A 27,985-nucleotide genomic window follows, 5' to 3' on the forward strand; every position below is an offset into this window, starting at 1 on the left:
TAAATCTACTCTCCTTTAGAATCATAGAATCATAGAATTAGCTAGGTTGGAAAAGACCTACAAGATCATCCAGTCCAACCATCCACCTACCACCAATATAACCCCACTAAACCATGTCTCTCAACGCTATGTCTAAATGTTTCTTGAACACCTCCAGGGACAGTGACTCCACCACCTCCCTGGGCAGCCCATTCCAGCACCTGACCACTCTTTCAGAAAAGTAATGTTTCCTAATGTCCAGCCTAAATCTCCCCTGGCGCAACTTGAGGCCATTCCCCCTCGTCCTGTCACTAGTTACAAGAGAGAAGAGGCTGACCCTCAGCTCACTATGACCTCCTTTCAGGTAGTTATAGAGAGGATAAGGTCCCCCCTGAGCCTCCTCTTCTCCAGACTGAACAATCCCAGCTCCCTCAGCCGCTCCTCATAAGGCCTGTGCTCCAGACCCCTCACCAGCTTTGTTGCCCTCCTTTGAACACGGTCCAGGGCCTCAATGTTTTTTTTGCAGTGAGGGGCCCAAAACTGGACACAGTACTCGAGGTGCGGCCTCACTAGGGCTGAGTACAGAGGGACAGTGACTTCCCTACTCCCACTGGCAACACTGTTCCTGATACAAGCCAGGATGCCATTGGCCTTCTTGGCCACCTGGGCACACTGCTGGCTCATGCTCAGCTGAGCATCGACCAATACCCCCAGGTCTGTTTCCTCCACACAACCTTCCAGCCACTCTGCCCCAAGCCTGTAGCATTGCCTGGGGTTGTTGCGGCCAAAGTGCAGGACCCGGCACATGGTCTTGTTGAACCTCATCCCATTGGCTTCAGCCCAGAGATCCAGTCTGTCCAGATCTTTAGTTTAAAGCTGTTACCCCAAGTCCTTTCACTACCCCTCTGTTAAAGAACCCCTCCTGATCTTTCTTATAGACCCACTTTAGACACTGGAAGGCTGCAATAATGTCGACTCAGAGCCTTATCTTCTAAGCTAAATAACCCCAGCCATCTCAGCCCATCTCTGTAGCAGAGGTTCTCCAGCATTCTGATCACCTTCATATCCCTCCTTACATCCAGTTTTTCATCCACAAATTTGCCCAAGTCCTTTTCAGCAGAGCAGCTTTCAATACCCTTGTCCTGGATTCCTGACCCATATGCAGGAGCTCATACTTGGCCTTGTAGAACTTCAAGAAGTTTGCATGGGTCTCTCTCAAGCCTGAAGAGGTTCCCTGGATGATATCCCTTCCCTCTACCATAACTGACAGCACTATGCAGCTTGGTGTCAACTGCAGACTCATTGAGGGTGTACTCATTCCCACTGTTCATGTCACCAACAAAGATATTAAACAGTAGCAATCCCAATACTGACCCCTGAGGGACACCACTAGTCACTAGTCTTGTGCACTGAGCTGCTGACTGCAGCTCTTTGAGTGTGACCATCCAACCAATTCCTTATCCACAGAGTGGTGCATCTGTCAAATTCACCGCTCCAGTTTAGAGACAAGGATCTTGTGGAGGACAGTATCAAATGCTTTGCAAAAGTCCAGGTAAATGACATCAGTTGTTCTTCCCTTATCCACCAATGCTGTAACCCTAATAAATTTGTCAGGCATGATTTGCCTTTCATCAAGCCATGTTGACTATCACCAATTACCTGTTCGGTCTCCGTATGACTTAGCATAGATTTCAGGAGGATCTGCTCCATGATCTTGCTGCGCAAGAGGTGAGACTGATTGGCCTGTAGTTCAATAGCACAAATGCTACTCCAGAAAAAAAGACATAGAGACCTGTCAGATAGCCTATGATCTCAGTGGTAAAGCTCAAAAACTAGACAATGCTGGCTCTCAGCTATTGTAAGCAGCGTGGCTGAATAGAAAGAGCTGTGCTAGCATAATGCCCTTTTGGCTGAGAAACAGTGAGTATGAAGTGGTTCCTCAGGCTGGTTTGACTTCTAATAGAGAAACTAAACTAGGAGAGGGTGAAAGGGAACGGATATAATGATTGATTGAGGACATAACTACTTTTTAGGAAATGAGGAGGTAAGCAGCATACTTCTGAATTTGGAATATGTCTGATGTCAGTGAACTGGTTGGTATATGGACAGCTAGTGACATACATGCTTTATGCAGTTTTGTGATTCAGAGGAAACCACAAGTAGGCTGAGGCTGGAATATGTGTTGTCAACTCAGATAAATGAATTCATTAAATTAACAATTGAAGAGGCTACAGCAAGAGAACTGAGAGGAAATGAAGACATGATTATGACATAGTTTTGGCAAAGCATAATACAGGTGATATTTCAGAGATGACAGACTGAAGAACTGCTGATATGGACGACAAATGAGAAGTAAAATTAACAGTAGAGCTATATTGTTTTCTGTGGCTTTGAACTTTATTTTCTTAAGCAATCAAAATTTGGGAGAGATTCTTACAGCACTCAAAGGTACCTGTTAAGTGTCTAAATGCTTCCCCGTATGTGAATGCTAGAAGTTTTGCATTTTTGCATAATTTCACCTGTCCTATCAGAAAAATTTTTGTGCTACCAGGTGATGTCACAGTTACTAGCAGCAACTCTGATTATGCTCCACTAATTACTGAAGTTAATGAAAACTTCTTGTAATTGAAGTGGAATCACTGCTATTTTTAGGAGTGTTTTAAAGCTCTATGTGGAAGGTTGAACTCCATTTACAGGAGGAATGCAGATGAAAACTGAGCATTACAGAAAAATGTACTGTTGGGAGTATTGGAGATTTTAGAGTAATGTATTCAAATTATTTTTTTTTACCAGAGGAATTTACATTTCACTCCAGACCTCACTTTTATGGAGGAATTCAAAACAAGTTTTCAATTAGCAGAGCAGTAAGATCAGCCTTGTATCATGTGATGTGCAGATAGAAAATCACGAGCTTGACGAAGAGAAATATGAAGCTGCTGTACAATCAGCTATTTCCTCTTTTGTATTTTGTACGTACGTCTGAATAATGACTGTAAATTCCACTACTTCCCATGGAAAACTGATGCTAGGTATAAAAGTTATTTTCTGCACCATGTTTTTTCCTAGCTTCTATTACATTTACTAAATTTTCATGTCTATCTGTTCATTAGGAGACACACTCACCTTTACAGATATCTATATTCAAAAATAAGCTTTAAGAACCTTCTAAAAATGGGAGTAGAAAAGGAAGGAGAATCTAAACTAAGACATGATATTTGCTTCCATATGCAGTATGGAAAGAAGAAGGAGTTCTCCTGGAGACTGTGAACTTAATTTTACCAACACGTAGACTGAGACCGTTTGGCTGCTGAATCAGATTTATTTTATAAGTAATCTGTAGTTCTTGCAAATAAAAAATCAGTGGTATAAAATAATTGTTTGGGCACATAAGACCTGAATGAATCACATGCATTTCTAATCTTCTGGCACTGAAAGACTGTCCTTGCCAGACCTCTGACCTATTTTTGTCCTGCGCCCACCAACTCTGGAGGCCTTTCAAACCTGGTGTCTATTTGATGTCTTTAGGGAAAACTGTGGCTTTCACAGTTGATTTGCATACATTTATGTTGCACCAGTCATAACACTAATTCACAAAGACAACTAATACTGAGGTCCAATTCTGATTACATCTATCTGGAGACCAAGAAAACTTTTTCACTTGATGGACAGAAACAGCTTTCCATCTCCACCAGCATGATGTGACTCAGTCCTGTCTAGATGGGACTTTTGCTTCATAGTTCAGCATCTGTGCTGCTCTTCCTGCATCTGAGGTTAGTAATGGTCAAAAGTCAGGATGAGTGCCAGGCTTTTCTCAGTGGTGTGTAGCGATAGGACAAGGAGTAATTGTCTAAAACTTGAACATAAAAGTTCCATACTAATATGCAGAAGAGACGACCCTTACAGTAAGGGTGATGGAGCAGTGGAACAGGGAGCCCAGAGAGGTTGTGGAGTCTCCTTCTGTGGAGATATTCAAGACCCGTCTGGACACCTACCTGTGTGACGTCTTGTAGGGTACCTGCTTTAGCAGGGTGTTGGACTCGATGATCTCTTGAGGTCCCTTCCAATCTCTGCAATTCTGTGATTCTATGATCAACACTATGCTGGTAATATCATCTTTGTCATGTCGAGAAATGGAAACGAAAATTTAAAAAACGCTACTGCATTTTAATCTACCGTGCCTGAGATTATTCTCTCTGCCTTGCAGGGTAAACACAAAGCAATGAATAGACAAGAAGCACTCTCAGAATAAGAGAATTTACAAATCTTCAAGCGATGTTGAATGTGAGTGGGCAGACCATGATGAAATGTTCACACTTCTTCATCAACTTTAACTAGTTTGCCACTACATATTTATACTATAAGCAGTGAACTGGAGTTTCTCTTTGGGAAGAGTAGCCCAAATGAAATGAGAAGAAGCAAAAAGACAACTGCTTTCATAGACCTGGAATAGGACAGGATTTGCTAGTTCACAATTCTGTTTATTTCATTAGAAAAGTCTTTAAAAATCCATTTCCACCAACATTTTATTAATGGAATTCTGATTTATTCTAAGAATTAGTTTCATTTATTTTAGATATACAGTGAAATAACACCTTTCATTTTTGCTGTCTCTGAAATGAAAAAATAAAATTCAAATTTAAGGTCACAAATGTGTAAAATTTTTAGATTTCCCTATACAGCAGGGTTTTTTTACTTAAAAATTCAAAGCATAGACAGTTTATTTGTAAATCACTGTTTAATATTTATATAGAGATAATCTCCCAAGGCATCTCTATAGAATCTACTGTTTGGCTTCACAGTATTAATGCAGAAAAATGTTAACTGTTTAAAAATACTGCTATAGGTTGTTATGATACAATGCTACAGTGTGTGTGAAGTGCGCACTATTGAGTCTATGAGAAATTTAAAATATTTTTGACAAGATAAATTCAAAATTCAAGAAGTTATTTAGAACGTGAATTAATCAGTACTGGGTCAGTACTGAGACCAGTGCTCTTTAATATCTTCATCAATGACATTGACAGAGAGATTGATTGCACCCTCAGCAAGTTTGCTGATGACACCGAGCTGTGGGGTGCAGTTGACACATCGGAGGGTCAGGATACCATCCAGAGGGACCTAGACAGGCTTGAGCAGTGATCCCAGGTGAACCTCATGAAGTTCAACAAATCCAAGTGCAAGGAATTGCATCTGGGTCGTGGAAATCTCCACTGTCAAGTACAACCTGGAAGATGAAAGGATAGAGCACATCCCTGCTGAAAAGGAAGGGGGGGGGGGGTAATGGTGGATGGCGAGCTGGAGATGAGCCAACAATGTGCCCTTGCAACCTGGAAAACCAACTGTGTCCTGGGCTGCATCAAAAGAAGCGTGACCAGCAGGTTGAGGGAGGTGATCCTGCCCCTCCACTCTGCACTGGTAAGGCCTCACCTGGAGCACTGCATCCAGATGTGGAGTCCTCAGTACAGGAGAGACACAGACGTGATGGAGCACATGCAGAGAAGGGCCACAATCCCTATGAGGACAGGCTGAGAAGAGAAAACTCTGGGAACATGTGAGAGCAGTATCTTCTAACATCATCTAAGTCAACACCAAAATTCCCAGTGATTTTGACAGAGTCAGGATACTTGTACTTTGTTTTTAAATATGGAGAAGAAGTACTGGAGTTTTGCCATCAGCTTTGGAGAGGTCATGTCACACCAGATGAATAAGGATGTCCAGACTGTGCCGACCAGGGAGCCTGGGCCAGCTGGAATCTGCCCTCAGCTCTTAGCAAAGCATCTAAAATTAGAGGGACTGAATCAAGGCTGGAGGGTTAAATCAACACTGAATATAGGTGTAGTTTCTAGTGTTGTTTTTTTTTTCCCACACATATCAAATTTGAGGTTGAGCACATCTCATTTCTTCTAGGAAACAAGTATTTATGACTGACACTAAGTTTTCAAAGTCGAGCATGTACAATGTTTATACACATACACTTGCCTCAAGTGTGTGTAAACACACGGATCTACTTCTACCTACTAACATGCAGTTAGCTATGAACTTCTGTCCATAAAGAACTACAGTACATGCAGATTAAATTGATAGCTACTTTCATTTTGGTAGGCATGTAACAAGTACATATGTCTGATTTCTCTGTATTTCTTAGGGAAATGTGATCAGTTTCTTTATTCGCCTGGTTAGAACTGTATATCTTCTACTATGCTTTTTTCAATCACATCAGCTGATTTAAATGTGGCAGCATCAGAATGAATATTAATTTGGCCTTTAATAAAAATCTGGTGCATGAACTACATATGCAAAAAAACCTCCAAAATATTTTGTATTGAGCAGGCAAAGACCTATGACCTGATGGGGGCTACAGAGATGCTTGGGGGTGCTTAGCTAAGAGAAACATTTTCCTAGATGGCATGAAAATTCTTAATTTTTGGAAGTCCAATAGAAGATTTCTTTTCATCATCTTAGTCTCCAGCTTTATTTAACTTTATGAGTAATGAGAGGTTTAAGTATCAAAACTGTCTTTTAAGGTGGTAAATCTTGATTGTGAGTGACAGTGATAAACGTGAATTTAAAATACACTACATTCTAGTTAAAAAAAAAAAAGCCAAGAAAAATAGCTAGTTTTCAAAAAGTACCTATAATTAAGGTTAATCTTTCTTTCTGGTCTCTATACTGCTATAATTGGATCTTTAGTCCCACACAGTTTACAGTTTACAGTTCTTGCCTACCCTTTGTCGTTTGTTCAGCCAACAGCCTTTTTTGTGTGTGTGTGCTTTTTTTTTTTTTTTTAGGAAAATTACAGGACTGGCATACTTATTTCTGCTTATGAATAAAGACCAGTTTCTGGCTAGAAAAATTATATCTGGCTAAACAGCTATCACATGGCAGGGCATGGCGTGCTTTATCTGTGCTGTTGGCTCAGACGTAATTTCTCATCTATCCACAGGACACTCCCATCATGAGCCAAAGAGAAGGGAATATGTTTACAGTTCTTTTGATGGTCCAAAAGAATTTCACCAAGATGCTACCAGAGGTTAAAAATAAATGAAAATCCATTGTTATTTCTCAAAGCATACAACAAAGATGGTTTAAAACATCACAACATACACATTGTTTCACTACAGTAGTGTTAGTGCGAAGTGCAGTTTCAATGGTAACGGTATTTAAATTCTCTCCTGTCTTTTTTTTCCAAGAATTCAAGGAGTTCCTGACTTGTGTGAGAACCAAACTTTCCTTAAAAGGTACAAATGTTTCAATTGTTTTCAATGGAATTTGAACTTGGGATTCAGTGCTGGTATCTGGAGATCCACACAATTGCTAGAGGTAACTGGGAAGGTCACACTATTACCACTGCAGCCAGAAATCTCTCCCCTGCTAGCCCAGATTACACTGGGATGGATATTTACCCTGAGGATCTGCAGTATCCTGCACTTTAATAATGAAGTCCAGGTTTGTACATGTAGAGGCAATACAAGATCAGTATTGTGCAGCTCACCAAAGGGTGAATCCCAGGAATGTCACTGGAAAGGGAGAAGAATCTGGATGGTATGGATGAAAGGGGTCAGGAACAGTCATAGAGTCATGGAATCAGAGAATCATGGAATCATAAAATCACAGAATAGCTTTGGTTGGAAAGGACTTTAACAATCATCTATTTCCAACCGCCATGGACAGATCAGACTACCAAGAGCCCTATCCAACCTGGCCTAGAACACCTCCAGGGTGGAGCATCCACAACCTCTCTGTGCAGCCTGTACCAGTGCCTCACCACCTATGAGTAAATTGCTTCCTAATGTCTAATCTAAATCTCCCTTCTCTTAGTCCCCAGTCTCTGATCTATCCAGCAAGCACAGTTCTACGGTAGCATGGTGCCAAGCTAGTTTCTATAATCACTTGTCATTATTTGTCTTCTGGATGGGTGTAGATTTGAGCCTGAGAAATGCAAACTCCATCATCATGATGATTAAGCAAAGAGGAAGTTTTCTCTGGTAAATGTGCACCTCAGAGGAACAGAAAATAACTCACATATATACATTGTCTTGGCTGCTGGAAAACACTGTTAATTGGCATCTCTGCAGACTAGAAGTTTGCTCTAAATTTTGTAAAATATTTGAATGCTGTGTCATTTTTTTTTTAACTAAAGCCTTAGTTCGTATTTGTTTGTTGTTTTTCTTTTTTCTTTTTCTTTTCCTTTAAAATTACAATCTGCTGAGACTCGTGCTTGCTATTACTCCTTAGGCCACGACTTCCACTATTTCCATTAAGGAAGTTGCAGTCATTTTCCTTTACAGGTTCAAGTGGATATGTTTTCAGTTGAAACACATTTTGTTCTGAGAGGTATGGTAGGTCACTAACAGTGCCAATATAGGGTAACCTTACAAGGAAGGAAATGGTCCTGACATTTAGAGATGTCTGTTCCTCTGTAGACTGTGGTGGAAGTGTGGCTGCTACAGTGATTTCACAGTTTTTCAGATCAGGAAGGTTAAATTGCTATTCAGATCTAAAGCAATGGAGTGAATGTTTACAAATTCTGATTTAGCCCAAGTCAAATCTGAGCAAGAAGATGGTGAATGTACCCAGAATGTGTGCTGCTAGACTTGTTCTGCCTTCAGAGATAACCCATAAGATCTGTGAATCACAAGCAGTTGTGGAAACTGTCTCAGGGCAGAATTTAACTTTAAAAAAAAAAATAGTCTTCTTAAGGGCTTTGCCGAACTGAAGCCAGAAGTATTAGCAGGGAAATATTAATAAGCAGCAGATTCTTTTGTGGTTATTACTTTTAGTGGTTATTTCTAATGGTACAGAGATGATAATTCTTGCAGAAAGCCATGTAAGTTTTTACAAGTACTGATCTAACAGTGTTAAGAAGCCAAGAGATAGCTTTATATCCCTATGTCTTCCATTTGCAGAAGCAAATGATAAAGTAGTTCAAAAGCAATCTACAGAGGGTGAACTCATAGTTATCTTAACAACAAGGAGCAAAAAGCTACTCCATGGAAAGTCTTGGTTGATTCCTGTGTTTTCAAACATCCCAAAACTAACACAGTTCATGAGAAGATGTACAGTAACCCCGGTAGCCTGTAATACTCCTGATTCAGCCATGTGTGGTTATGGTCACAGAAGGAAAATATTTACCTTCCAATTGCCCCAGTTCTCTACAAACAATAGGCAACGTCTCGGAATTTGTGCTAAAGATTAGCCTTTGTTCTACATAAAAAATGATCTGAACTGTTGACTTTTCTTCTGGTTCATTTCAGACTATATCTGAGTCCAGAGTGACATGCAAAAAAGAAGTTTGGAAAAATGTAGTTTTACTGATGAAAATCCAGCATTTGAACATATGCCTTCCCCCTTTACTTACAATTTCCAGGTTAAAAGATAAAACCAAAAACCAAAGCTCTAATCACACCAGATGCCGATCATCCTCCAGGGAGTCACATGCCCTCTCCTTGGAGGCCAGACACTGAATTAGCAATTTCGATTTTTGATTACTCCACTTGGGAACCTACAGTAGTAGACAATTCTCTTAGGAAGAAATCAAACAGAACTCTGAGTTTGTCTCTGAGTCAGATAAATTGTGTTGTCTTCTGAATTGATTTTCATTGATACAAACTTTTATATATGCCCAGAATCTGATGAACACAAAACATCATACATCCTAGGCTTTCCTCCAACAAGTCAGCAGACAGTAATCTGTACAATAAATTGATTCTATAACCCTGAGCTTTTCTCGAGAGGAACTTGTTTGTCTTCATTTAGATAAACACATGAGTAATCTCTCATGCAGCTGATTTTTAATGGAAAAGGAACATTGCAAACATATCAATATAGTAGAGTTATTTAGACCTAGCCTCATTTTATGTTAAAAACCTGCATAAAATGTATAAATATGGAAATAATTTTTCTTACCTTGAGACAAAATTATTCTAACAGATTCAGTCAGATTGTAGTCTTCGCAGATTGTAAAAATGGCAGTGAGATTGGAGAACATTTTGTACAGCCAAAAGTATCCAAAGTGTCACAGAAATTTAAGATGGGAGTATGTTATAGAGAGCTTTGGATCAGTGAAGGAGTGTAGAAGCTGATTTCCTGTAATACAGTCCACTTGGGCACACTGCACATTCAGATTGTTGGCCAGGTTTCCCAGTTGCCATGATTTATGTGCATCTTTTTCTTCATTGCCCTTCTGTTATGTTCTGGAGAGGCCAGAGCTGCAGCCAGTAAGGTACTAATGACAGAGGGGCACAGCATTACTCCAGAGTTCTTTCATGTAGGAAATGTGATGGATTTCAATGCTAACCTCTCAGTCAGTACGAAGGGAGTTATCCATGTTTGTAGAAATCACCAGTGAAAGGAAAAAAGTGAGATTTTGCACGACCCAAAACACAAGACAGTACAAAGGCAGAACCATGATTTCCACTGGCAGAGGCTGAAGTGGGGAGCTGTAAGAATCACTGCTCTTGCTGGCCTCCGGGGTTGAAAAACTCACTGACATAATGGGTACATGCAGTATGGATGACTTTAGCAGAGAAATGATCTCCTTATATCATGTCCTACATCAGTATGGCTTGCTTTTTATGAAACAATCCTCTTCCTACCATACTCTGCCTGTGCTGTCCCCATTCCTACTTTACATTTGTAATATCTAGAATAACAGTCATCACCATCATTTCTCTATTTCCTTCCTACTTTTTACTTTTCTTCAATTTACTTCCTACTTTTCTACTCTCATTTTTCAATTCTTCTTCATTCATATCAAACCAAATAGTGCAGAGGTGTTGATAGTGGTGGCAGAACTTAAATGAATGCTTTATGGGCAGAGGAGAGACACGTGGGTTTGTCAACAGCCACTTAATTCTAAAGTCCTGTATGCATCTCTTCCTTTATAGATGACTTGCTTTGTAGATGAGTTAGCTCTGATGAAATCAGAGGAGATCACAGGATTGTTCTAATATAATACACAAAAGTGCAGCAGTAACCTGCGTATACACAGGAGGTCTGAGCTAATGCTCAGTAGTGAAAAGTGTGGGAGAACAATAGAGAGCAAACTGGAACTTCTTTCAGATTGAGTTCTATTGGTGAGGTCTTTGGGCATAACTGCTAAGCACCAAAAGCGACTGTGCTGCCCTCGATGCATTCCACAGCCTTATTTTTACCTACAAATTTAGTTAATCTTTAATGTGGAGCAAACAAACAAATTCTCTAATTCTCAGAATATATGACAGAACAAATGAAAAACTCCTGAAGTTGCATTAGAAAATCCCACAAACATTAAAAAATTACTAATATATTCCCTCTAAACAGGATTAAAATGAGAATTCAGAGCATGAGTAAAATGAGTGACCTCCTGAAAAGAATAAGGAACCACAGTAATCTTGTTTAAAGTCATTGCCAATGAAATAGTTCATTAATGCCAGGGTCTAACTGTGCCTGGCTGTTCATTTTATATACACCTACATTGCTCTGAAAGAATTTGCAAACAGTATGACAGAATGGAGGATTACCTACTCTTGAAGTGCTCTATTATTAATGAACTCACAGCAGTTCTGTACGACATTTCAGGATAGGAAGAGAGGAATATCATGTGCAAGTGAAACTGCAGGGTTTTTTGAGTACACAGCATGTAATTATCCAGACTGGAAGGTGGCCAATGCATTAAGCTGACACTCTTAACATCAGTTTTGCAGCATTCGATATCCAGCATATTTGCAAACAGTTTGCTGCTGTTCATTTTCCAAGGTTCAGCATTAGAAAGGAATATATTCTCTGTTATATCTGAGAGCAGCACATCCTCCTCCTGATCACAATCCCAGAATCTACTTTCGCTGCTTAACTCTGATATCTTTAATTTTTTTAGGGAATTTAATTTCCCTTAGGGAAGTAGAATAATGAGAACAATAGCTTCCTTCCCAAACACCTGGATGCATTTCAGTGATACATGGTGGAAAATGACTCCCCAGAGTCTTCTCTGAGGTCCAAACAACATACACCTTAGAATGACCACAGTCATGCACCTCAGGATGAGAGTCACGCACATCATGAGCACTTCACAAAGACACTCTCTATTGTGTTGTAGGGAGTATGAGATAGCTTTGAAATCACCATCATTAGCAAATCTGGCAAATTTTGCTTATTTTCAATTATGTGGTAAGCCACTTTCAAAGGCAATGATGCCTCTTTCCTCATTCCTCAGATAATATCAGAACACTAATGAAGGAAGCTCAACAAGTCACTACTTGGAATAACTGGGAGGGAAAGGTCATTTGGTTCAGGCTTGGGTGGCAGCAGAAGCTAGTTCAGCTATGGAGTTTGTTTGGGAATTATGAGAAATAAGTAGGAGGTGCAGAGATTTGTTAAGACAAAGATCGGTACCTGCAAGGATGAGGCTGCATGTGCTTGTTGGCAGAACTCATTTTACGGTAACAAAACCTTTTATGAAGCATGGCTTATGAACTCTGCCCCTAGGATCAGATAGGTTCAGTAGGATTAGATATTGCATCAGCTTTTGGAACTGGAGCCAAACAATGGGTATTTTAATAATTGAACTATTTTTCTTGTGAGCTACAGAGTTCTCAGCTTTGCATTTTCCCATAATGGCCACTTTTTGTGCTCTGATGATTACACTTCCCAGGTGGAAAGAACTAATATCACAGTTTTCAGTCTCATGTATTTGGGAGAGGGGAGTGAGCCCACCCTGGGCTGAGTCAGAGCCAGTGGAAGCACCTAAAATAGAAAGCAAAATAAAATAAAAATAAAAATAAAAATAAAAAAAAAAAAAAAAAAAACCAGACCTAACAACAGAGAGCAACATGGACCCCACTGTTCTTCCAAGCATGTTTCTACAGGAGGTAGAGCAATAATGCCTCATGATTTAAACCTGTAGCACAGAATGACTGATTATTTTGCTGTTTGCCTTTAGTTGGCTCTGATGAACGCCCTGTAATGTTATGTCAGGCAAATATTGTTTTTGTTTCGTTTTATTTTTATAATATTTGCTCTTCAGAATAGTAGTTTTTCCCATTAAGAATTTTCCTAGGCATTTCATAAAGTTGTGATTTGGACTTTTTTTTTTGAACATTTTGCTGAGCTCAGCAAAGCAACAAGATAATTTTGTATTTCATAAATACTCATCAGGTAGTGAGGAGGCTCACTAGAAAGCAACAGAACTTTTTTGTGGACTAAATACCCAAAGCCCACTGTAGATACTGATTTAACTAACTACTCCATCTCTGAGCTTTTGAGCTTACCTTATTTGCAGATTTCAGCATTGGCTTCAAGGCAATATATTGAACAATAAAGGTTTTAATCAACATTACTTCTCCTGTAGAACCTATAAGGCACTCAAAGTTCATTGCTTCTATTGCCAGTAATTTTTCTATTACCTCCTTTCTACAGCTGAGGCCTTTGCGGAAAAGCTTCAATTAAAATTTCCATTTGCATTTTCAGTGACAGCAAGCGTTCATGTTTTCTGCATCTCCACTCTATATCCTTCCTTTAAGTGTGCTTCTTTCACCTCTATGTTATTTCTCTATTAAGCCAACTGTTTGGAAATCTGTAACAGAAGGGTGAACTTCTGCAGCAGTAATCTGAACTAGATGGGTAGAGATTTCCACTCAAAGTCATGACTGTGATAGTATTATAATGAGCACGAGTGAATATTGATGCCTAGCATTACCAGATGTAGCAGCTTGCCAGTTCATCGATCCCAGCACTGCTAAAACTATAACTTATTTACAACTTTTTCTTTCCAAAATTCTATCTTACACATTTCTACTTTTAACTTCATGATTTTCTTTATAGCTAAACTAAACAGTACTTTCCTGACACTTGAATTCTACTGAGAAATAATTTTTGAGGTGAACAGGTTCAACTTTGTAAACTGTCTGCAGGGCTGAAAGCTGGCTGTTTTTTTATTTCCCTTTTTGTCTTGTCCTAACATTTATTATCCCTAATATATCCCCTTAGAATTTAATTGCATATTAATATATTATACATTAAAAATATACATATACATAAAATATGATTACACCTGTGTATCTAAATGGAAACTGTAGAAATAATACTTGAGACATTATCTCAAATGGCCATGAGAGAATCATAAAATTAAACAGATGGCAAGGGGTAAATAAAGTGAATGGTAATCAAAATGGTATTAAGTGCCTTGCAAATGGAACAATAGTTTTGATTACCAGCAGTGGGAATTACAGAGATAATGGGGAAGGTCTACAGAGCTCTGAAATGTTTTTTGGTGTTCTAATCTGAAATAATCTACTTTGACAGAACCAGATATCACATCATTTAATCAGCTCAGCTTTCTACATTGGCTTCAGTTAGTGTCTTTTCTTATATGGATAGCACAGGTCATGTAGAAAAATTGGATATGAAAACTCAAATCTTATTCAAAATTGCTTTTCACTACTCTCTTTTTATTGGTTCTACCAGTTCCGGGTAACAGCAAGAGCTAACATGGGAAATTTGAACTTGCTCAGCAAGCAGCAGCTCTGGAGGGAGACTGCAGAGAGAGTAGGATTTTGTAAACCATTGCAGAAAAAAGTAAGGGCTAAAAGATGGCGAACACAGTGAAAATACTCTGGCATGCAAATGCTGGTGCACTATGTCTTTTCATTTTATGCAATGCCATTTTTCTTCATGTAACACAACATTTGTTTATTAAAACTACTCAAATATAGTTTCTGGTAGGCTTTTAAAACTTCCTATAGAAGGCCGTGACCTCCTTAGGAGGAAGAAACATATGGGGCAGTGTGACATTGTTCCTCAGAGCGTACTCTGCTTACCAGGATGTATCTCAGCTCTGCCTGGGTGTGACATGGAACAATTACCTACTGGGAACATATTGTAGATGCAGATTTACAAATTCTGTCATCAAAATTATGAGCAAAATATTTACACTTAAAATAAGGTCAGAAGTGCAAAACAAATGAAACTCTGCTGAAACTGTTTTCAAAAGTACAGAGTAAGATGATGGTATTTAAGTTCTCAAGGTCAAAACACGGCCTTCTATCTGAAATATCATGCCTTTCTTGTTTACTTCATAATACAAATGAACTATAACCTCTCCCTTATACGCTTTTCCCTCCTTCCCTTTACACAAGAGCAATGAGTATTACAGCCCTAACAAAACTGTGTAAAGAAATACCGTAGGGAAAACTTTACCCTTCTGCTAGCGCTGTTCAAATCATCAGTTCCATGGGACAAGTGCAATCCAGCAGATCACGGGATTTAACTGAAGTGTCCGAGAAGATCTGATCCAGCTCTCACAGTGCTTCGCACAATGTGAAGTTCTTCTAAATTAAACTGAGCTTTATCTCATTCAGCCTAGCATGATATTTCAGCTTCCTCTTCAATCAAAAACTATACACACAAACAAATAAAAAAAATAACAGAATAAAGCTTGGTTTAATGTTACCCAATCTATGTTTCCCCACAGTTACTCCTGTGTATTCTATTATCCCCCAAAGAAACAAAATGAAACAAATAAATACATGAAGTTCACTAGACCCACAGCTGTTTATTAAAAATACTAGGCCTTTCTTAATGAAGACAATACAGATAAGGGGAAATGCATCTATGTTTTAAAATGCACTTATAATACACAAATAATTTAATTGCAAATAATTCTTATTTTAAGTTTAAACCCAAATAGTAAAAAATATTGTTGAAATTCAGACACTGGGTTTTATGGATGTTGGTTTTAATGGAGTTAGCTGGAAATCAGTGTTTTTATTTGAAAAAGCTCTTCAATTTCCTTTTAGCTAATTTCAATTACTCGAAATGAAGTAGAAAGCTGTTGGTATATAAAAGCTATACCACTAAGCTTTCAAATATTGCAGCATTAAGAATGCGCACTACTTTTGTAGTGTGGATATGCAATTCCTGTACCTTAACCCTACAGACATTTTCTTGCCATTTTCTGTTCTAATGCTACGTATGATCCATCTTCTTTAAAAGAAATATTAGTACTGGCAGCCAGTATGTTATAGATGGACCCTGGCAGAATAAAAGAATCTTACTTTAAAAATGTACCTGCCCTGGAGCATTTAACAAGAATGTCAAACCCTAAACTAGGTCAGCCTTGTAATTCTGAGCAGTCTTCTCATGACAAGAGCAATATAAACAACACACTTTTTTTTTTCTGTACAGTTCCCATCTTCATGTTTTCCATATGTCTTTTGCCCTTTTTTTGTAATTTCTTTGCTGTTTTTCCTTGGTGCCCCAAAAATTTTATCCATGACCACTGAAAAGACAGAAAGAACTCAGAGCTGGCAGATATGTCCATGCTGGCTCCAATGGGCACAAAGGCAGGAGGACAGTTCTCTAGGTCACAGTTGGTAACGCTCATCCTTGTCCAAAAAGAAACATTACTTGCATGCCTGCAAGAACTTTACTTCAAAACTCAAGATTCCTGTCAGATATTCTTCTTTTACCCTGAATGTTACTGGCCTTAAAACAGCCCAGAGGAACACTGATAAAATTCCCCTTGATCCTTCTCTTCACCAGGCTGAAAAGTCTCAGCTCTCTCAGTCTTTTCTCTCAAGAGAGATGATCCAAAGCCTTGATCTTCTTTGTAGACCTTCATTGGACTTTCTCCATTAGTTCCATGTTCCTCTTATACTGAGGAGCCCAGAACTGGACACAGTGCACTAGATATGGTCTCACCAAGGCTGAGTATTTATTTGCTTTGATCACAGCTGATTTCAACAAATGTCAATCAAACTAATTTAAGAAAGCAAAACAATGTCTAGATGTGGTCAAACTTCTACCAGCCATTGGAATTCTGTATTCAGTAATTCTGCTGTCTTGAATATATTTTCCTTTGCTGTTAATAGTTGACAATTTGTCTATGAAACAAAATACACCATCACAGCATACCAATTAATGACTTCAATGAAAAAATAAACTGGCATTAAACTTGAGAGTAAATAGAGTTATTATTTAACAAGCAAACTCACATGCTGTTCTCCTTAATACTCAGTTTAATTATGCGACTGGAATGCATGCTTAACAGTTAATGAACGGATTCTTCCAAAGTCACCTGCTCACATTAACTGGTAATCCAATCAGCCTAACCCCTACATTTCAGGGAATAGCCAATAAAGAAGAAGGCAGGTAGTCATGAACTCTGCAACCTTACTTCTAAATTCATTAATATTAGATTTGTGAATTAGCAGACCACCTGCCAGCATAGATTTAATCTAGATCAGACATAAACATAAAATCACATTTCTATCAGGCTACTCAGAGCACACAACATGATGTTTTGTCACCTTTTTTTTGGCTGCAAATTGATAAATAAAACTAATCATGTATAAAGTCTAATAGATTAAAATTAAGTTGCTGCTGTCATTGTTATTATTGTTATAATTGTTATTATTATTAAACCACACTTGAACCAGGATAATGAGTTTGTTCCAGTTCCATTCTTTACACATGTGCCCATGCCATTTTTCACTCCATAGATGATCCAAGGGACTACTGCATCAGACAGTATAAGATTAAATTAGCTAGGCTTAGTTAGTAAACACCAGCAAAGGAATTGTGAGGAACATTTTGTACCACACTCATTTCATGCTTCTACATATGACAAAAATGAGCAGAGCCATCAAAATAATTCAAGTAAAAATCCAAAACCAGTGTAGTGAATTCTACCCTGCAAGCCTAACCAGAGCAGTTCTCTGACACGTGGGTGGTGGCAAGGAAACAAAGCGGTCTCTGTAACAGCTTAGCTGACTGATGGCACGATCGCTATGTGGGATGTTTTCATTTCTATGATGGTCAGTTGAAGTGCATCAACTACAACAGAGGGACACCATAAGGAAGTAGAAACAGTGGTCAAGGAAGCATATCTGAAGTACTGTGCGGAGAAGCTGGCTGCCCTCCCATGTAAATAGTTCTCACACAGATATTCATTCAGTTCAAACATGTGTCATTCAAGTGATTACTTATTTCATTGGGGACTCAGCAGTTTTAGATGTAAGCAGGGTGTACTTCTTATTCAGTAACTGCACAGATTGCGAAGGTACATACATTTAAATTTTGAGTTGCATATTTACATTTTAAAATAATGTTTAGGATGATCCAATATTTGCAAATTTTCATTACTATTTTTTTTTCTTTTTACATAACTGGAAGTAGGAGCAAAGTTTACGAGACCAAATTAGCAGTCAAATCTGTTCTTAGAAAGAACATTGCCTCCTCATTTTTGCTTTCTTTGTGCAGTTCCCTAGAAAGTCATCTGTAATGGATGTACAATATATGGTTTAAATATCCCCTCAAACAGCTTTCAGAAGGCAGACTGCTCTTAGCTAATGTATAGTGATTTCTCTGTCTATATATGCTGATGTATTTTTACCAGATATCTGTGGTTCTTTGAATTAGCTGTTGTTCCAATTGTATCTCAGTTCTGACAGCACAAACCAGTTTGCACTGGTTTGCTTCCTGATGAGATGTTCCTGCCACTCAGTGACTGTCCAGGAGAAGCAAAATACACTGAAGTGGAAACACATTGGAACTGAAGTATAGTGACAGGGAGATAGAGAACTGCAGATGAGGAAAGTAATTTTCCATGTAGTTTTTCACCAAGTCTATTCATTAAGATAAATCCTGGAGGTGGTTATGACATACCATAATATCTTATTAATAGTGTAGTAATTAAAGAATACAACAAATTTCTAGTCTTCAGAAAATCAATCAAACAGAAAATATGTTCTATCTTTACATATATTTATTAGTTGAATAATTAATCCCTTTCCTGAGCACACAGTATAGTCCACTGACTAAGAAAAAATCACGCATAGATATTTTGGGCTACGTGCAGGTTTCGAAGACTCTATTTGTCTTGCTAGGGGGAGAGCTGAGCATCAAAAAGTTGATTTCCTTCTATTATTTGTCACCCCCAGGTTCTCTTTGCAGTGTATCAACTAGCTCTCTCCAAGACAGTTTAGAGAAGAGGCTAGTCCAGGAGAAAACAAACATCATCGCTTGGTGCTAATTTGCCTTGGCATCAGGTATTGGCCTCTTATTTAGTACAGCAATGCAGATGCAGCCTGAGAGCTCATTAAGATGGTGCCACTCCTCAGATGCTAAATCAAATATGCTTAAACTATCCCAGACAGATGTTTATCTTAACTGTTCTTTAAAGCTTTTTTAAGATTCCAGTTCCAGCACTTCGAAATTCTTGTGTTTAAAAATCTTATTATTTTAAAACATACAAAATATGAAATTATTTTATTCAATTATTCCACAGTTAACCTCTGGAACCACTGATCCCATCCATTCTATAAACAGCTCTTTACACATATGAAAGAACCTTCCCACTCAATACTTTCTATTTCCTAAGCTAAGCAAGCACAATTTCCAATTTTCTTCACATTTTATACATTTGTAACTTTCTTTCCAATTTATTCCCCTCGCACACTTTCATAGTGCAGTAGATAAAAGCCTTTATGATTTTGAAGTGAGAAACTAGGCCTCACCAATGTCAAACAGAGTTCATTTTTTCCCTAGATATAACACACAACACTTATTAATTAACTATGAGCTAAAATTAACCTTTGTTGTTGGTTTGCCTTGAAAAAAACCATAATATGGTTGGCTCAATTTCAATTTGAGGAACAGTCTGATACGTTTTGTTCTTAACATCCATACCACTTGCTGCTTAGCATTATTTGTCCCCCAAGATCTTGCAAGTTTATCACTTAGTAATTCATTTTATATTCATCCTGGAGCACTTTTTTTCTTCAAAAAAAAAAATAGGCTGTGTATTTGTCCTTCACTTTCTGTTAAGTTACACTTCATTGTTGGTGATACAGATACTGTGGTGACTAGTTCCTGAAGTAATTCATCAAAAAGTTCATTTGTTATTACTTATTTGTGTTTATCTTGCTATGACAGGAATGATTTTTAGTAAATCAGCTGGCGATGAAAACAAAGAAACTTGTGATACCTATTATTTGAAACTTGTTCTGACTCCAAAGTGATAGAAACAGTTTTGGCCATTTTATGTACAATATTGGATAATATCTTCAGCATTTTCAAAAGTTTCTCCTAAATTTGGGGCTTACTGTGCAGCAGTCAGACCAAGTTCATCACAGGGAGTGTAAATACCATGTAGAAAGAAAGAGAGAGAAAACACTGTTCAAATAAGCACAGTTAGGATATTCAAATCAGTATGTAAAACAAATTTTTAATAATCTTTAGCTATGTCTTAGAAGGTTAAGCATTGGGGAAGAACGATTCTGGGCACTTGGTTTTGTATACTGCATCTGATAATAGGGCTGGAGCACCTTTTCTATGAGGGAAGGCTGAAAGAGTTGGCACTGTTTAGTCTAGAGAAGAGAAGACACTGGGAAGAACTTAAAGCAACCTTCCAATATTAAAGGAATTCTACAAGAAGGCTGCAGAAGGACTCTTCATCAAAGAGTTTAGTGATAGGACATGGAACAACAGTTTTAAACTGAAAGAGGGTAGATTTAGATTAGGAAGGTAGATACTAGGAAATTCTTTACTCAGGGGGTGATGAGACACAGGAACAGGTTGCCCAGAGAAACTATGGATGCCTTATCCCTGGAGGCATTCAAGGTAAGGTTAGATGGGGCCCTGGGCAGCCTAATCCAGTGGGTGGCAGCTCTGCCCATGGCAGGGTGTTGGAACTAGATGATCTTTGTGGTCCCTTCCAACTCAAACCATTTTATGATTCTATGATTCCATGATTTCATGATCCCATGATCTTGGCATGTTTCACCTAGGCCAGTTTGTACTCTCCAAGAGTAATTCTGGCCATGGTTCATGTGCATAAGCCAAAATAATTCTTGGTTGGCAAGATGTTGTCTATGAATGTGGCTGCATCTATTCCATACCAGTACTAAAGAGCAATCAAATTCATACTTAATTTATCCCGATAGATGTACCTGTGTTATACCAAGAAATCAAGACCTGGTTTTAAATATCTCCAGACTTCTACTTAGATGTGGGGAGTTTTGCTGCATTTTTATCTATTAATTTTGCTGAGGACACTCTGTTCAATCAGTTAGTTAAACCCACATCAAAGTACTGGTGGTCTTCCAAAGACTGTGTACATATAGAAAGTGCAAATACAACCATGGACACACATATACATATTGAAAGTATAAATAAAACTTGTTTAAGGAAAAACATTCAAGGTGTGGTTTTTTTGAGCGCTTGCTATGTGTGTCTGGTAATCTTTTTCACTAAGGACAATTCTTGTTTAACAAAATTCCTTTAAACTTGTTTGGGAAAGAAAGCATAATGAAACTTCCATGGCACCTGGATCAATATAAAAACAGAGAATATCCTTCATGATTTTGATAACAATAGGAGAGAACAGGGACCCTAAAACTTCAAGTAAATTTGAGAGGTTTTGTGTGTGTGTGTGTGTTTATATTTTTTAACAAAAAAAACCCCTAACAAATCTTGAGGGAAAATGCAAGCAAAAATGATGTCATGATCAAGCTCTGTTCTAAAATAACTAGAAATACAAAAAGATTTGTAAATCATGTACTTAGTATCTGAAGATGGATTCTTTACCTTGACAAAAGAAATTCACTAAGTCTCTAGGATCTCTACAATAAATGTTTGAAATATGCTTAAATATACTGCAGCACATCAAATGCCACTTTTCTTACATACAAAGACCTCTCACAGAGTCTTCTCTGCATGTTGCCATGTAAATAGAAGACTCCAGCAGATCACTCTTAAAGGCAAATGCACCTGAGCTGTGCTGGACTAGAGATGAAGCTGGAGTATGAATGTGGAGTAATAAAACCCTTGTACATTGACCTCTGTGTCGAGGTCCCTTTTCTAAAAGGGGATCTTGGCCAACATATTTGCATATGCATGAAATGAAGAGAAGGAAGACTTCTGAAGTAGTAAAATGCCAACCATTTCAGAGCTTCATCAGTCAAACTTTGAATGCATCTAGGAAGCCTCAGGCTCCCGCTACAAACCATGAAGGACTGGGGATAAAGAGAAAATGTAGTGATGAATCTGTGACTATTTCCATAGGGGGGTATATCTGATAATCACGAGGTCTTCAATTTAAAGTTGAATGCAAGCTCACAATACTGAAAGCTGGTGCTAGGTTGTGAACCTAACAGGAGACTCAAATCACAAAGGAAATCAAACAGTGAAACAACTAAACACAAAGAAAGAATGTGATAGCATCTCCATGCTATTTTAAAACATAATGTAATAGACTTTGAAAGATATGCTGTAGCTCAGATAGGGCATAATTCAAGGAATTCCTGTTCTTACGGGATCAGACATGGATGGTGACAAAAGTATTTTCAGTCCTTACAGTACCTTCATCTACATTCCTCCATAAAGTAGCATTTTTAAATTCAACTTGATCAACTTAACCATGTAGAAAATAAATATCTAGTCTTAACTGGTCATCAGGAATCTCTCTGTAATCTCCAGATAGAAACAGGCATCCTTAAATGGCAGTTTAGTCTGTCTCCCTCCATAGGCACTGGGACAAAGAACCTATGTTCCACTCTGATACTTTTTGTGTAGCTTAGGAAAAGCTTTTTGATTCAGAAACTGACCAATCTCTCATTTGAAAAAAAAAAATATCTCTTTGATGTAGTAGCCATATTCTAAGCAAACTCACATGGAGTTTGTAAATGGTATTCCAAATATACATTTTTCAGGTTTCACATTCTCTTAGCTTTCTTTTTCAGGTAACCAAGTTATATCTGGTTTTATTAAAAACTGCAAGGTGAAGTACCAAAACTCTGAGATGGCAACATTTGAAACACATTTTGTGTCAGAACATCCCTGCAAAACTTGCAAAAGAAAAGTTCCACAGTCAAAAACCTACCAGATATATTCCAATGTTTTTTTCTTATATTTCTGTGTGACTACACACAGTTTCAAAGCATGGGAGCTTTGACTGTCTGCAGTGACAGCCAAAGTACAGTCTGCAAGTACCTTGATTCTATTAAAAAAGAGCAACAACAAAACAAACAAAAACACCTACATTTTTTTCTCAGTACAATTAAAGGATAATTACTGTTCAAATGTTATTTCTTTGGTGTATTTTATCCTTCCCCAGTTTGCCATCATCTGAAGCAATATAAATATAGGAGGCATTTTGAAGTGTCACTGGTGTCCTATGAGCTCTGTGCACTGTGAATTTTCACTTCAAGAGCAGTAGACATCAACTTCCTGGCTAGCAGTCAGGCAGACAGACACCCGACATACACAAAAGGGACTGGCTGCTCACGGAGACAGTAGGGAGGCCTTCAACACTTGATCGCAAACAATTAGAGGAAAACAGTAGCTAAAAGCATAGTTAGGCTCTTTGAATGGAAGGATAGCATTTCTAGTGAGAGAAGCAATTCCAGCTCTAGATTGGTTATCTGTTATTCGCGTTTCAAATTATGGTCAGCCTGGCGTTTATTCTACTTTATTTGAAAATAGAATACATTCAGAATTTAATTAAAGTATATGGGACTCTACATTTGTGTAAGAGTCAGGCCTTACTAATCTGATTATAGGATCAATGGTATAGTTTACATTTGTCTCTGAAATCCAAGCAAAATTTACAGTACATTAGTGAATCAGAAAAGAGTCTGAGTCAAACAAAAACATGCATTGATTTTACAAAGTAGGTTGTCTAAGTCGTGGGCCTGTGTGAACAATTCCCTATTTCTTCTTTCTGTCTACAAAGACTATTGATCAAATGTAAGCTTTGATATAGGACAGTACTGAAAGAACTGACTGTTTTCAGATTTTACAGACAAAGACTTTTTTGGGATGCCTGTAGGCATCATACTTCTATAGTTATTGGAGAGTATCTATAATTCCTCTTCATTCTAAAGCACAAGAGAAAGTAAAGTCTGGGTGATTTCTCATCAAAAACACCAAAATGACATTTATCATAACATATTTCAGAGTATCTGAAGTCTTCTAAAGGATAATAGCTGATATTTCATAAGGCTCTCATGACCAGTCTCCTCTATCACAATCAAAATCAACACGACTACAGGGAAATCTTATAGTTAAATTGCATTGAGAGAATGCAATGGAAACTGGTTGTTTGCTTTTGTAATCTCTACATTCTAGGAATAAAACCAATAAAAATACTTACCTCAGAATGTATAAGATATCAGAGGCTGCCACTTAGAAAGGAAAATTGTAGATAATACAATCCATGATCATTGTCCTGTCAGTAAGGGAAAAGTTTCTGAACTCAGATAAAATGTCCTGAAATGGGAAAATCACAGACTGGCAAAATCAGAAGTAGGAAACCTTAAAAAAAAAACACATCAAAAACCCACATAATTTTAAAGTCTGTAAAATTAACTCTCCTTCACCTATGAATCTTTTCTTCTGAAAAGAGAAGAATGACTTAGTAGGCTATAGTAATACATAAACCATTGGGTTACTGTTGTGTTATTCTGTCAAAATAGTTTCAGTAAATGTAATGGCAGAACTAGCATCTCCTTTACAATTTATATGGATTTTTATTAAAAGTTATTTTTATTAACAGCTATTAAAATCTAAGACGCTCTGTAATTAATAGAAATGATAACAATAGGGCTTGGTTGCAATACAGTAATTTTTCTAGAACAGATTTCCTGGCATTTAATTTAAGGAACCATCATATTAAGTGGGCTCAGCAGAACTAATCTTATAGTAAAATCTTATTCTTATGTATTACTGTCAAACTGGCAGTTCCAAATCCTAATAACAGATTGCCCCAAATTGTTCTGCCATTTTTCCTCTACAGAAAGCACTGTAACTTCTACGAACTTATACCCCACAAAGGCAAAAAAAATCATTTGTCCCACTGACTAAAATATTAGTTTTCCCTTAACAACAGAGACCAACATTATGACTACCAATTCTGACACAATCTCTTTATGCTTGAACACTGCCTTTAATTCTAGCAGCTTATTTATTTTTTTAATTATTTTATTTTATTTGTTATTTTATTTTATTTTTATTTATTCCATAATGACACAAAAAAAGTTTATTTTCTCCTTTCTCGGAACGGAACAGAGATTGCTTGAAATATGTTTTTAAACAGTTGGCTTCATTCTGAAAAAACACTCAAAGCTGAATATTAGGGAAAAAAAATTAAGAGTTTCCCACAGTCTAGAACTGATCTCTATTATTATATTTCATTTGATGAACAAGATTTAAAAAAAAAGCAAAAAAGAAGGAAGCCTTCCATAGCGAGAATGTCAGCGTTAGTGCAATGAATTATGTTTTCAATATCTTGATTTCTACCAATTCTATTCTCATAAACTTGGATATTACTGTCTGACAGTAGCCCTTCCCTACTCCTTCCCTACTCATGGGAGTACTATGAAGATAATTACATAGAAAGTATTGAGCCAAAAGGTACCATGTGATATAAATATTATAGACAACTAGAGTTAACATGATATCATTCCTCAATAACAAACAATAGTAAGCACTATCGGTATGTTTGGTTTGAATAAACATCCAAAGTATTAAAACAACAGTTTGCATCCTTTAAGCTGGTGACACTTGTAGCCTTAAGGCAGTCCAAGATATTTCTGATCATTTTTTGTGTCTGATTGGTCCTGGAATATCATAACCATAGATAATCTCACCACACCTTAAATTTCAGTTCCACAGAAATTCAGACAAGGAACCAAGAACAAGAAAAAAACACTGGGAAATAAATTGTGGTTAGGGTAAGTTTATGCCAAAGAATGACTTACTTATGCATCTGTCACTGTTTCTAATCTATCCTCAGTCCACATACTTCTTCAGAAATAAATATGATAAATATGGGCAGCATTTGGCCATCTGGGCTTCCTTCTGAATTACTCCAGTTATCAAATACACCTTTAGGCTCAAATACAATTCCTGTTGAACTGGGCTGGCATCCAGACAAACAATGGCCAAAGAGCACTTAAGACCTCAAGATAGATCATAGCATATCCCTTAAGCATGTTTGGAAATAAAATAAGAGTTTAGTGAATTATATAGCAGCTGTAATGCCTAGTTCTGATGCACTAATAGATCTCAAAGGATATTTCTTTTTGTCTTCATTTTGTATATGGGATTAGAGAGGTGACACAAGGATCATCCACAGACTCGCTAGAGCCATAATGCAAATTATTCAGAAGGTCTTTTCCCATTTTGCACTGACTATAGATAACGTTACACTCTCAGAGTAAAGAGAAAGTTTTATGTCTAGGAGATTGTCAGACAGTAGGAAAGTGCTCCCTAACATAGCCTGTGAACAAGTTAACCAGTAGGTAAACTAGAATATGGATTTTCATTGTGTTTTCACTTTCATATGAATGCTTTTATAGCAGTTAAACCAACTAAGATAGCACAGCACCTGTTCTGCCCGGAAGTAGCCCTGGAGCCCTGTCACACTTGTAAATGTCAGCCCAGAGGGAGCAGCACTCACAGGCCTGCAGAGCTGTTCACTCCAGTCTGCTTGAATTCAGTGTGATGACATTAAAAAGCTGATCCCAGGGACATTGGGCTTTACTGTATCCAAAGTGAAAAACTAGCAGAGACAACAGTTGTCATCTTTAGATTTCAACCTCTGTTCAGAAGTACCTGCATGTTAAAACACACAACACTGTCAATAAAGATACCATGGGTCACAGTTCTGTTGCCTGAAGATAGTTCTTTACCACAAGGATCGCTAGGGTTTCTCACCTGCTCTCCAGCTGCTATTCCAGAAGGGCATGTGTCTTCCGAAGACTGTGTGACAGACTTATCAAACCCACACTGACATTTCAAATGCTCTAAGGCATCTCAGATTACACAGGAAAAGTCAATCTTTTATTGATCATCTATCAAAATGTGAGACATCACTGATCAATCTGTAGGAATACAGTCATTCATAAGGCATATAGGGGCAAAGGGTTTTAGAACAGCTATTTCTCCTGTGAGCACTGTCAAGCCCTAATTTATAGTCTTAAAGTCATGAGGCTTCTCCTTCATTTTTCTGTATTTGCCTAAAATAAAACTTGCTATCTACTACTTACTTCTAAAGACAGATAACTGCAGTGCAGTGGTTCTGCATAGATTCATTTCTTTCCAAAAGAAGCAAAAAATGTTGGATGTGCTACATCACATATTGCAATTTGAGTTGACAAAGCTTGATTTTTTGCTGTGGTTTACATTATTTTTCCTTCTTTTTTGGGGGGGGAGGGGGGGAAGGGGAAGAGGCAGACTGGGGGAAAAGGGAGATAACTTTAGAGGCAGCTAGTAATCTAAAATTTCCATGTCATCAATTACATTTTCCAGAAATAACAGAGATCAGATACTTATTGTAAGTACTGCAGTAAAAGCTCAGAGAGATGACAATATAATAAAGAAATCAATTCCCCCAAACAAACAAAACCACAAAGTATTCAGAATGGATTTTAATTATGTCCCATTTTCATAACCACATGAATTGTTACACTTCTAATATAGATTCTTAGTTTACTACTAGGCACCTACATTCTTCTTTTAACATAAACTTATAGTATTTAAATTTGCTAATTATTTATTTCAGTGCCTAAACTAGGCAAACACAAGTGAATGCTGGAATCTAAGCTTTGCTATTTACATTGGGTTGCAATGCTTAACATTTTTATTTTAAAAACTTATAGAAAAAGCCAAAAAAGAGCACATACAACACCCAATTTCGGTGAGATAATGACAGTAATGTCCAGGAAACAAACAATGTTCCATTAACATCCATAGCAGTGCCTTTGTAACTGCAGTGTGTGCAGTCACATCGACCTCTTCTGCACTGGTATCTACCACAGCACCAGCTTGCTCATCACTGACCCCCATGGATGCGACGGTGCCTTGTGACAGTGCTTTTGGTTATGGTGTGGGGAGACAGGAGGCAGATAGTCTTTTCACCTGGGCAGACAGCAATAGGAAAAGGGGGAATGGTTTTAAACCAAAAGAGGGGAGATTCATATTCGATATTAAGAAGAAATACTTTACTCAGAGGGCGGTGAGGCACTGGCAC

The sequence above is a fragment of the Numida meleagris genome, chromosome 2 (assembly GCF_002078875.1).
Source record: "Numida meleagris isolate 19003 breed g44 Domestic line chromosome 2, NumMel1.0, whole genome shotgun sequence".
Classification (NCBI taxonomy): Eukaryota; Metazoa; Chordata; class Aves; order Galliformes; family Numididae; genus Numida; species Numida meleagris.